This window comes from Haplochromis burtoni, unplaced genomic scaffold (assembly GCF_018398535.1).
Source record: "Haplochromis burtoni strain Fernald_Lab_line unplaced genomic scaffold, NCSU_Asbu1 Contig_734, whole genome shotgun sequence".
Lineage (NCBI taxonomy): Eukaryota > Metazoa > Chordata > Actinopteri > Cichliformes > Cichlidae > Haplochromis > Haplochromis burtoni.
The window spans coordinates 168,975-180,285 of NW_024583095.1; the positions used below are offsets into that span (position 1 = coordinate 168,975).

Below are 11,311 nucleotides of genomic sequence, written 5' to 3' on the forward strand. Positions count from 1 at the left end.
GAAACCGTTTACATCAAAAGCAGATGAACATAACTGGTCAAAGCAGATGGCCACCCCTCCCTGAGCCTGATTCTAATGAGGCTTCTTCCTGTTAAAACTGAGTTTTTCCTCCCCACTGTTGCTAAATGCTTTCTCATAGGGGGTCATTAGATTGTTGGGGTTCTCTCTAATACCGCAGGGTCTTTACCTTACAGTTTCAAGACACTTGAGGTTACTACTGTTGTGATGTGAAGCAATATAAATACATTTGAAAAAAAAAACTGAATTGAATTAAATCACAAAATCTATTAAATGTGCTATAGACTATCTCTTTAAGAAAATGAACTTTCTTAAACACAAAGACGAACAGAATTAACACAAGGAGCCCAAGTGTGTCAGAGCTGCCTTGGACCTCTACCGTTAAATCTAATGTTAACCTTTCTCGTCTATCAAGCAAAAGGAGTAACTTGGTCAGGTTTAATATTATTGACACAAAAAAATTGCCCCACATGTAGACATTAGTAACATCTATTTGTGCTCTTATCGGTACAAGTGGGTCAATGGGTGTGTTAGATTATTCTGTTATTATATGTTACCTTATATATGTAATCAAAATAGTTGAATTATGTTAACTGCTGTAGATCATATTATACCCTTTAACATAGAGTGTGTGATCAGTATGTAGTTTTAGTTTGCATTATACTTCTGACTTAAAAGAGTGTGAAAATCATTAGATCTATTGGTTTGACCTGTATTACTCGACACTGTTGAATGTGTTATACTGTTTCTTGACATGTCATACTGCTGAATCATGAAGAGAATGTTGTGTGCAGAGGACCTTGTGCAGATAATAGAAGAAACAGACCACATTCCTTTAAAAGCAGAGAGACAACTGCCGAGGTCATAACTTAGGCGCTGTAACAGAGAAAGAATGTGATGTTTTGGCTTTTACGACTAGATGGGGGCCACTAGAGACTATAAAAAGCTGAGCAACCCGTCACCATTTTGAGACATGCTGTCGAACCTCTGCAAGCATCTCTCCCGTCAGGACGTTGTAATGCTCTGTGTTGAATTGTATGGAAATAAATGATTGTTGATTGAGCATTTATACACCGAGTATTGTCCTTCCTTCAGCCCAAAGATTCAAAGAATTGGGAGATTTCAACAACTTGGTGCCGTGTGACCCGGATCTTTGGTGTGCTGAGGAGGTGCAGATTTGGCCTTTTTGGTGAGATCGTGAGGCGAGGTGAACAGAGGACCGGTCCAAATATAAAAAGGTAAGCACAGCCTGTTGTATTATAAATACCAAATGTGCATATTGGGCTTTCCAAATTAATCTGTTCGCTGAGTCACATGTATTTTCACAGTAAATTTGTCGGTGTCTGGTTTTTGGCGCAAGATACTAACAACATAAGTTGAGGCTGAATTCCAGTGTGTTAAATAAACTGCTTCTACCGAGAAACTAATAAGACACTACGTTGAGCTAGTTGCAGCCACTTTACCTTCCACATTTAATTTTGTCTAATACTGGCTTCTGTAGCAATAATACGTTAGAATTTCTTCTGAAGACGCGGCCATTAGTTCAGTACATTGAAGTCGAGGTTTGTTTATTTTGTTTATGGTGTCAGTGACGTCCTGGCTTTTGCCGGCTATGAAATAGAAGTTGATTTAAGGAAAAGCAGATGCTGGCTTCACGGTGCGGTTGAACGCTGGCAACGCGAGAGCGAAACACGTCCGTAGGTTTGGTTTATGATACGGCCGTGTTCCGGTGGTGCGGCCGTGAAGTGCAGTAGTGGTTGGTGCTAGTTTTAGTACATTGAACAGAGGTTTGACGGTGGTTTGTGGCGTCAGTCGAGTTTTTTTTTAAGGGCTGCGGTCATAAAACAAAGTAAAATTTTACTTGCCAAGAAGTACATAGAGCAAAACCTGGTTTATGATGTCGGGTATAACTTCGGGGATGCAAGCATCACTTTTATGATGCGACTTTGCCCCGTTGTGGCGGTCATAAGCGCAGAGAAAGGGGTATTTTGGTCTATGGTGCAGTGTGCTTTAAGAAGATCTAATAGTTGAGCTCAGAGGTTTCTGTGTAAAATTCCCGCTGAGGAAAAGTGTTGTGTGTGTGTGTGTGAAGGCGCGCTCTGAGTGAGAGTGTGTGCGAAGCTGCGAAGCGCGCTCTGGGTGCTGATCTTGTTGTAAAGCGCGCTCTAGGTGTTGTTTTGAGTGTGAGTGAGGCGCGCTCTGAGTGTGTTTTTTGTGAGTGTGAAGCGTGAACACAGTGACGGTTGATGTGTTTGATTAGGAGGACATTAGAGCAAAGACACATTTTAGGATCAAAGGTTGATGCCTAGTGTACCTGTGGAAATAATTTTGTTCAAGGTGTGGCGACCCTCCTGGTCGTGGACGCGCGGCCAGGCCCAGCGGCGTCTGGATGCCAAGGTGGCAACTTGGGAACTGAGGACTCCCGCATTAGCTACGGAAATAACACTGGAACGGCCGTGTAATCACGGGTTCACATTTATTCCGGACTAGAACAAGACACATTTTGCGAACAAAGGTTGAGTCTAGATTAGTAAAGAAATAAAAAGGTTGAATTCCTCGTTTCAGTGGTTGAAATTGTTGTGTGCCTGTCCCCTGACGAGTGTGAAATTAAATAAAGAGGGAATTTGGAGCCACATAGAGATAGACGGGCATAATTGGGTGTATTACTCTGTGGTGTAAATAAAAATAAAAAGAGAGATAGTAAGAGGTGTGTAGTGGAGAATGATGACGCTGTCAAGGTAGGCGTGTTGCCTGCTTATCTGTTTAACAGTGATGAAAATGAAATTAAATAAATCTCTTAGTGTGTTAATACAGGAAGCTGCGGACCTGGACCAACTGCCCCCACAAGCACAGCGGCCGAAGCAAAATTATAGGTAATGGGAACCACACCCAGCACGAATCAGCAGCTGTGAAACAGACAGCAGCGAGGAGAGAATTAGAGGAGAAATTAAGAGAAGTTTTAACACATAAAATTGGGGCCAACGGACTTGTGGAGGTTGGGAAGGCGTCCGGAGCATCACAACAAAAAGGTGAAACAAAAACACACACAAGCAGAGAAATCTGAGAGAAAGGCTCCTTTTAAGGTAACGCCTAGTTTGAGAAAAAGATAAAATTAACCTGCTTGCCTACAAATGCACATACACGCAATGAAGAAACAGCTTACACTCATGAACACGTGAAGATTTTCCAGCAAGGCTAAAGCAGCGAAACTTAACATACATCTGTTGTTAAAGGATAAATACATTACTGACAAATAAACTCTCTGGGTTGCAGGACAACAATTTAACTTCAAAGAAAAAGACACTGGTCTGACCAACCAGTGAAGACATGACAAATTTAGGGGTTAAAAGATTCAAATTGTGACATGTTTTCTGCTGATTGATTGATACAAGTGATTACTGAATGAAAGAAAATTTCTTTTTGGGCTTTTAAACATGATCTTAAGAATTTTAGCAAGGTGCATGTTGTCCTGTCAACTTGGTGGGTTAGGAGTTGATTATATCGGGAGAGAAAAAACAAAAAAAGGGGGAGAGAAGGCTGACACAGGGCCTGGTCCCGGTGTTTCTCCCCTCTCGTTGTAATACAGCCAACACAACATCATTTTCCTGTTCGTTTGCTTTTGTTTTTTGTCTGTTTTTGTTTTTTGTTTTTCTCTATATATATTTAATTACAGGCTGCTTTGCCGGCCCTGAAAGCCGAGGCTGACTGGACTCCTGCTCTCCCCCATACGTGACACTGACCAAATGCTGCAACAGCTGGACCCACAACAACAACCTGAAAAAGTCAACAGTGCTGCAGGAATGCGATCTCATGCAGCAGAGACGGAGAGCACTAAACCTAAGGCCCGTTTCACTACACGGGGGAAAATTCCCAGACAGCTTCAGCTGACAGAGCTGTGACGAGACGCCCGCCAAGCCCGAATGAAAAGTAAGGCCGAGCGAAAGAATGCTGACCTTGATAACTTTGCATTCACACTGTGCAGGACAGTGATGGACCAACACGGATGATCGGGCGGCAAAAAGGGCGTGACCGAGACAGGAGGAGTAACTGAGGTCAGAAGGCACCTCAGAATGGACAAAAACACAGAAGAAGATGCAGGTTTCACCTGCGGTGAACATCGACACTGGAGAAAGGACTGCCCCAATTGGGGTCAGAACCAGGACGGACAGAACTTTGGGCAACAGCAGCAGCAATGGTCGCAAACAAACTGAAAAGGAGGGGGGCAGGACCCCAGGGCATGCTTCAGGCCGTGGTTTACCCAGAACACCAGAACAGGAAAGTGATGAACACACACACACACACACACACACACACACACACACACACACACACACACACACACACACACACGTCTACAAACACACAGATTCAGAATGAAGTGAAATACACACATGAACACGTGCACTCGTTGAGTGAGTGAGAAATGACACACACACACACACACACACACACACACACACACACACGCTGATGCAATGAAGAATGCTTTGCTTATGCTGATATGCAAAATGCTGCACACAAACATCCCAATGCATAATTTTTATGAGGAGCCATTGATTACCATTGATTACTTAGAATGTGTTATATGTCACCCAGAGGGCATTTATGTAGATTTTAGGAATAAGGTCTAAAACGGTTTGGTTATGAAAACAATGTCTGTGCGTGATGTCTGTTTATGGCTCAAGGCCTTGACTGAATTCTTTGCTGTGCTTCACACAGCCCTGATGAGGAACAGTGGCACAGAGTGAAAATGATGAATTAATAGTGTAAGTTTAGGTTGGAGTACGGCATTTTCTGTGATTGAGTTTTAATTCAAGGAGGAACAAAAGGTGTTACGGCACCTGAGGTTCTCATTCCCACACAATATTGTCCCGGCAGGAAGCAAAACGTTCCTGTGAATTTCTGGTTGATTTTGGTTTTGCTTAGCGCTAGCTTGATTTTATCAGTGAGCTTTGGCTTGTGTTCTTTCTCGTAAGCGAGAGAGGGATAGTTTTATGCTTGGACATGTCTGCAACGGGCCCTAGTTTGTGTTATTTTAGTAGTATTTTGTTGGTTATGTCTGTTTTCGTTTTTGTTACAGTGCACTGAGATAAAAACATCTGAGAGGTGTGATCCACCGGTGGTGATATGTTGATATTTTGGGAGTTCATGATTTAACAATCAGCTCTTTAAACCAGGCCTGAAAGATTGAGATTTAAAGCGCTATAAAATATTATTACTGTAAACAGTTGCAAAGTGTGCTTCTCCATGATTGTAATTGGCTTGGGAGAAATTCACTTATAGGGAACACTGAGAAGTTCTGAGTCTAAAAGGATTGCACCGAGTCAATCCGGCCCAAAAAACAACAAGGAATTGTTTTCCTTTAAAATGATGACGTCATCTTGCTGGTGATGGATGCTCGAATAGGTTGCGCGTGAGACTCCATTATCAGCAACATCTGGTATGAATGTGTGTGGAGGTATGCATGTGAATGGACTGTGATGGACTGACGACTAAAAGTTTTGACTGACTTGATACTGAGACAATGACTGCACCCACTTTAGGATTAGTAAATGCCAATAAACAATTCACCCAGCGGACAAGAGAAGGGTGGATGCTTCGTTTTGTTTGTTTTGTTTTTTCAGGAGCAGGAGGATAAGAGAGACTGGAGGAGGAGACTGTAGCTTCACATAAGTATGAACTGCAGACTTAACACTTTGGTTGCTGATTTGAGTTACTGATGTTTGCATTAAGAAAACTGTGCTATATTAGCTGTGTTTTGATTAAGGTATCATGTTATATTATTGGGAATGCCAAATGCTACAGTGGAGAAAACTTTTGATATCACTCATGACTGGAATATGTTACTATTAACCATAGCAGGCCACTGTAAAAAAGTCAATTAAATTTTATAGAGGAAAATCGCCAAAACTTTAACAATACCTATGAATGACTGGCCACATTCAGAATAGAGATATGCAATAATAAACATTGGTCCACGTGATTTAGGTTCTCACTTGAAATAGTAAGTTATTAAATGTAGAATATAATTGACAGGGACATTTGATAGGATGTGGTACTGCAAAAGAACAAGAGCAAAGTAAATAAAGAAAAATATTGTGTTTAGTTTGGATAAATTCAAATTAAAATGTACCATTACACTCAGAGGATCAATATGAAATAAAACATATGCAAAATTTGTATGAAGTACATGACTGATAACTGTTCTGTCCTGAGCTTTTGTTTCTATAGCACCCACTTGACCACACCAACAGTTTCTCGCCACCAACAGGGGGTATTTGCAAAGAATAGGGAGGAATATCATCAAAACTGGGAAAGGTAAGCCCCGAAGGGGGTGATGACACCATAACTTTCACTTATGGTCAAATTCTTAAAATTTGACCCCAAACTTGAAAATTCTTCAAACATTTAGAGACAGAGTGGATAAACATAATGTCGCAAACCACATAAGGATGGAGCATTTGAATCAATAAGATGGTGAAATAACACGCAGTAAAATGTGGATCATGTTGATTATGTTTATTCCAGTGTGCAGAGGAGTCAATTCCCTTCACAAAGTTTATAAATTCACTTGAACCAAAATTAGGAGCACCCGGTGCTGCAAGAGTTAATAGTCACAATACCCAAGGATAAGCACAAGAGCATGACTGATATGATGGGACTGGGATTTTGCTACACTTAATTATTGCAGACACAACTAAAACTATAACTGAAACTAATCAAAACTAAACTAAACTAGCAAACAATTGGTAAAAACTGATTAAAACTGATATAAAATTGAAAATCTGAAGTCGAAGCTAAATAAAAATAAAAACTAATGAAAATTGCAAAACTATTACAACCCTGGTCCAGACTAAGATGGCGTTGGACATCTTCAGGGCAGAAAAGGGTTGGTGTGACCAAGGTGTGGTTTGGCTTGTTGTATGTACATTTCAAAATGTTACAGCTCTGGATGGACCAGTTACCAGGGCATGGAAGGATGACAGACTTTATTACATGAGGAGAAGGGAAATTTCCGGGATTGAGGATCCTCTGGGATGACAAGGCTGGAGCAACGGTACTCGAGAGAAGAATTTCTGATACTTTCTGAGATATGATGTCACTAACCTTCTCTTTTAATTGTCTAGCTCCAATGAATTGACACATGGGAGTGTGTCAAAAAGGGGGAGTTGAGTCCGAACATCAAACAATGGTTTTATGAACATCTTATGACTTTATTTGTGTGTTTAATAATTTAGCTATGGTAAAACTTAAGCATATAATGTGTTAGACTTAGAAATGGTTCATTAATTTTTGATTTCTTTTACACACACATAGATTATGATTAGAATAAGTCCCTGGGTCAGAGAGTCCTGAACATAATATTTTAAACCAAATTTGAATCATTAGAACAACAATGGATAACAATATTAGATTATCAAGGCTAGGGAGAGAGGTGTTTTGGTTTTCTGTCTCTTGCAGAGAAAGGAACAGACACCAGACGGGGACACGGAGATGTGAGGACCCTTCACAGCAGAGACAGATGTAGGGACTGCCGAGACAGCAACTGGGGTCAAGTGTCATGGCGTTTGGGCTCCTGGAGAAGATGGATCCCACAAACACAGCAATAACCATGAAGGGGTTGGCGAAAACCAGGAACACCAGACCAACGAGGTTCGAGAGGCTCTTGGCAAAAAGGGGGACACGGCGGTGATCCCAAAACACACAGATCCTTGTTTGAAATCGGGGCAGAATAATCCCCAGAACTGTGCAATGACTAAAGGGTGGTCTAACCCCGGAGGTCGAAGAAAGAAGCTGAGAATCACCCAACTGGAAGACACTGGTAGCTGCAGCAATAAAAATAAAGGTTAAAAGCTCCTTAGACAGAGGTTCTAGTCTAAGTACATTTGAAAGGTATAAGGGGGCATTAAAATGGGAGTGGAAAACTGGAGCACCAAAATAAAGCTGTGGGAGAATTGGGGAGTGATGGGAGTGTCATCTGTAACTGCTGTTATGGTCGTAAATCTAACTTTGCTTGCATCTGAACTGCGTGAACACAGAGGTCATCCCACATATGGTCCACCCGTTAAAGGGGGACAGAGGGCCTCAGGACCAAGAAGAACTGGACCTTGCAATGCTGGAGTGTATGTTGTAAGTGATCTCTTTGAAGAAAAGAGATCAAAGGGGGAATTGTGATATTATTCTGTTATCATATGTTACCTTATATATGTAATCAAAGTAGTTGAAGTATGATACTGCTGTAGATCATATTATACCCTTTAACATAGAGTGTGTGATCAGTATGTAGTCTTAGTTTGCAGTATACTTCTGACTTAAAAGAGTGTGAAAATCATTAGATCTATTGGATTGACCTGTATTACTAGACACTGTTGAATGTGTTACACTGTGTCTTGACATTTCATACTGCTGAATCATGAAGAGAATGTTGTGTGCAGAGGACCTTGTGCCGATAATAGAAGAGACAGACCACATTCCATACCCCCACCTTTCAGAAGAGCAGAAAGACAGGGAGCCGAGGTCATAACTTAGGCGCCGTAAAAGAGAAAGAATGTGAATATTTAGGCTTTTACGACTAGGTGGGGGCCACTAGAGACTATAAAAAGCTGAGCAACCCGTCACCATTTTGAGACTTGCTGTGACCCTCTTCAGGCATGTCTCCCCATCATGATGGTCCTTATGCTCTTAAGTGTTGAATTGTATGGAAATAAATGATTGTTGATTGAGCATAAATACACCGAGTATTGTCCTTCCTTCAGCCCAAAGATTCAAAGAATTGGGAGATTTCAACAATTCACATTTTCTTTGAATGGGTTAAATAGAAAAGGAAATTAAAAATGTCTCTTAGATAATATTTTGTTTTGTTTCTGTGGGGATTATGATGTCAAATAATTTAATGTTTTGTGTTTTAGATCATCTTACTATAAACATCCTTCTTTAATTCCTTTGACTATGTGATTTTGTTTCGCAGAATTTAGAATGAGCTTTACTTTTATTGACATATCAAACTAGTACTGCTAGCCCCTTAGCAGTCCTACAAATTTTGCCTATAAATGAGGTTTAGCAGTCGGACGTACCGTGGGCGGTACGTCCGACTGCTAAGGGGGACTTATGGGATTCATTTTCCATCTGGTGAGATCCACAAATTGAGTCAATTACATTTAGGCACTTAGTTCTAATCCTAAATGACCTCAGTAATGTCTGCTCGTCACAGTTTTTTGAGTTTTGAGTCTTTGCCATTGTAAAGTGTTAAGTGACGTGTCACAGTGATGTGTATGTGTTGTTTTAATTTGTCTTAATATAGATGACAATGAATCTTCAAATGTGTGTGTCCACATACATCTCTTTCCCACACAGACAGATCAACACTAAAACTGAATGGTAAAATACCCCAACAACCAATTCATGACCTATCCGGTTGTTCAGTGATGACGTGACGAATCCTACTTCCGGGCCTAAAGTAGTCTGCGTTTAATATGGCTTTTGTGTTGTTAACATGTTTAATGTTATGTATTTTCTTCTATTTAATCTCAAAAAGCTCCTAAAACAGTCAGTGATCACTGTTGACCTCCCTCGGCTTTTATTACCGCTAATCATTTATTTAAGCTCAGTTTTTAAAACCTTAGGATGTAACTACAGCCCAGCCCATGCAGCAGTATATGAATGACTAACCTCGTATTGTGGATGGATTATCTCAGTTGTTCTCCTGGCTGAAGTTTGGTCCTTTTACAGCATCCTGCCATGCGATTACATTTGTTCCTGACCACCGAGAACACTCACGTTAACTTTTATCGAGTGGAAAAAAAGTTAGCTTGTTTATATTATGCTAACATAGCTGTGTCGCTAGCGGTCATGTAGCACATCATTATATACCAGCTAGCCAAACTTCAGTAACCCTACAAACGTCACTGCTGTTTAGTTTTCTGTCTTCATTTATGCTGGAAGTGATAACAGAGCTGTACGTTTTAATTTGTTTCCAAAACCCCGCAGTCAGGACATGCTATATTGTATTTAGATAGAAGCTAGCGAGCTAACTCCCTGCTAACTTCTAACTCCGTTAAATGTCATAAATTCCGTTTTCATGGATGCCTGGATGTTAAACTCAATTGTTACACCTGGTAGAGCAGAACGCTGATCATTTTATTAAAGATGAAAGACTTTAGACAGTTTTTCAACTCTCAGTAATGCCATAGTGATCGTTTGATATATGGACCTGCAGCGGAGTTTAGACCCAGACACGGCTAGTGACGTCAGACTGAACAACAAGATGGAGGTCAGAAATGACAAATTTGAATAATTAATACGCAATTAATAATAACTAAATGTTTCATTAATTAATTAAAGTTGGAATTAGATATATATTTCATTACATATTATTTCATTTAAAACATTTAATAAATTATTGATTGATTGATTTCCAAGTTTAATTAATTACACATTTAATTAATTAAACATATTTATTTAATTAATTATTGATACATTTAATTAATTATTTAATGATGTATTTATTTAATTTATTTTGGCACTGTCTAATGTTATCTGTCAGCCTCATCCATCAAACCCAGGGGGCGGGGTCAATGCTGGCATTACAGCTTGTCTAACATCTTTTTTTTTTTTTACTGTCCAAAAAGTGTTTTATTTTACCCCAATTAATAAATGGAAGATATCAAGTAAACATAATGCTATTCAAAAATATTTATATTTACTATGAACCACCAGTAGCTATAAGTAGAAAAATGTTCGCGCCCCCCACACATCCATATTTTGCTCCATTGCGGTTTATTTCACACCTCAAACATTTAGTAAACAATTAAGCAAATACAAGTAATCTGCAATAAATTACAGGTAGTAATAAAATAAACTACTAACTCTTTTACGCTACGTCCACACCTACACGGGTATTTTTGAAAACGCAGCTGTTTCTATGTGTTCGTTTCCACACGTAAACGTAAAAACGGAGATTTTTTAAAACTCCTTTTTTGCGTTTACGTGTGGACGAGGAATACAGAGTTCGTCACGCAACGTCAAAGGTATGTGCCTTTTTTCACGTCACGCTGTGCGCCACGTTATTGTTTACATGAGATGAATTGCAGAATGGCAGATAGAGTTAAATACTGACTATCTCAGGTTTTACACACGCAGTTACTGTCCCTCCATTTACAAAGGCAGAGGCGTCACGGTGTGATTATTTTACGTGTAGTTGTTTTTTTTTCCTGTGTAATAATATTCAACATTGCTATCAATACATTTTTCAAAAAATGCCTCTCTGTGCAAAATGGGTTTAAAAACATAAAAC

General features: G+C 39.9%; 1 long non-coding RNA gene across 1 annotated transcript; it reads left to right on the forward strand.

Moving 5' to 3' along the window:
- The first annotated feature begins 556 nt into the window (after positions 1-556).
- On the forward strand, positions 557-5,349 carry LOC121812685. Its single transcript, XR_006053242.1, has 2 exons — positions 557-1,256; positions 3,692-5,349. It is a non-coding gene; the product is annotated as an uncharacterized LOC121812685 (long non-coding RNA).
- Positions 5,350-11,311: the final 5,962 nt, after the last annotated feature.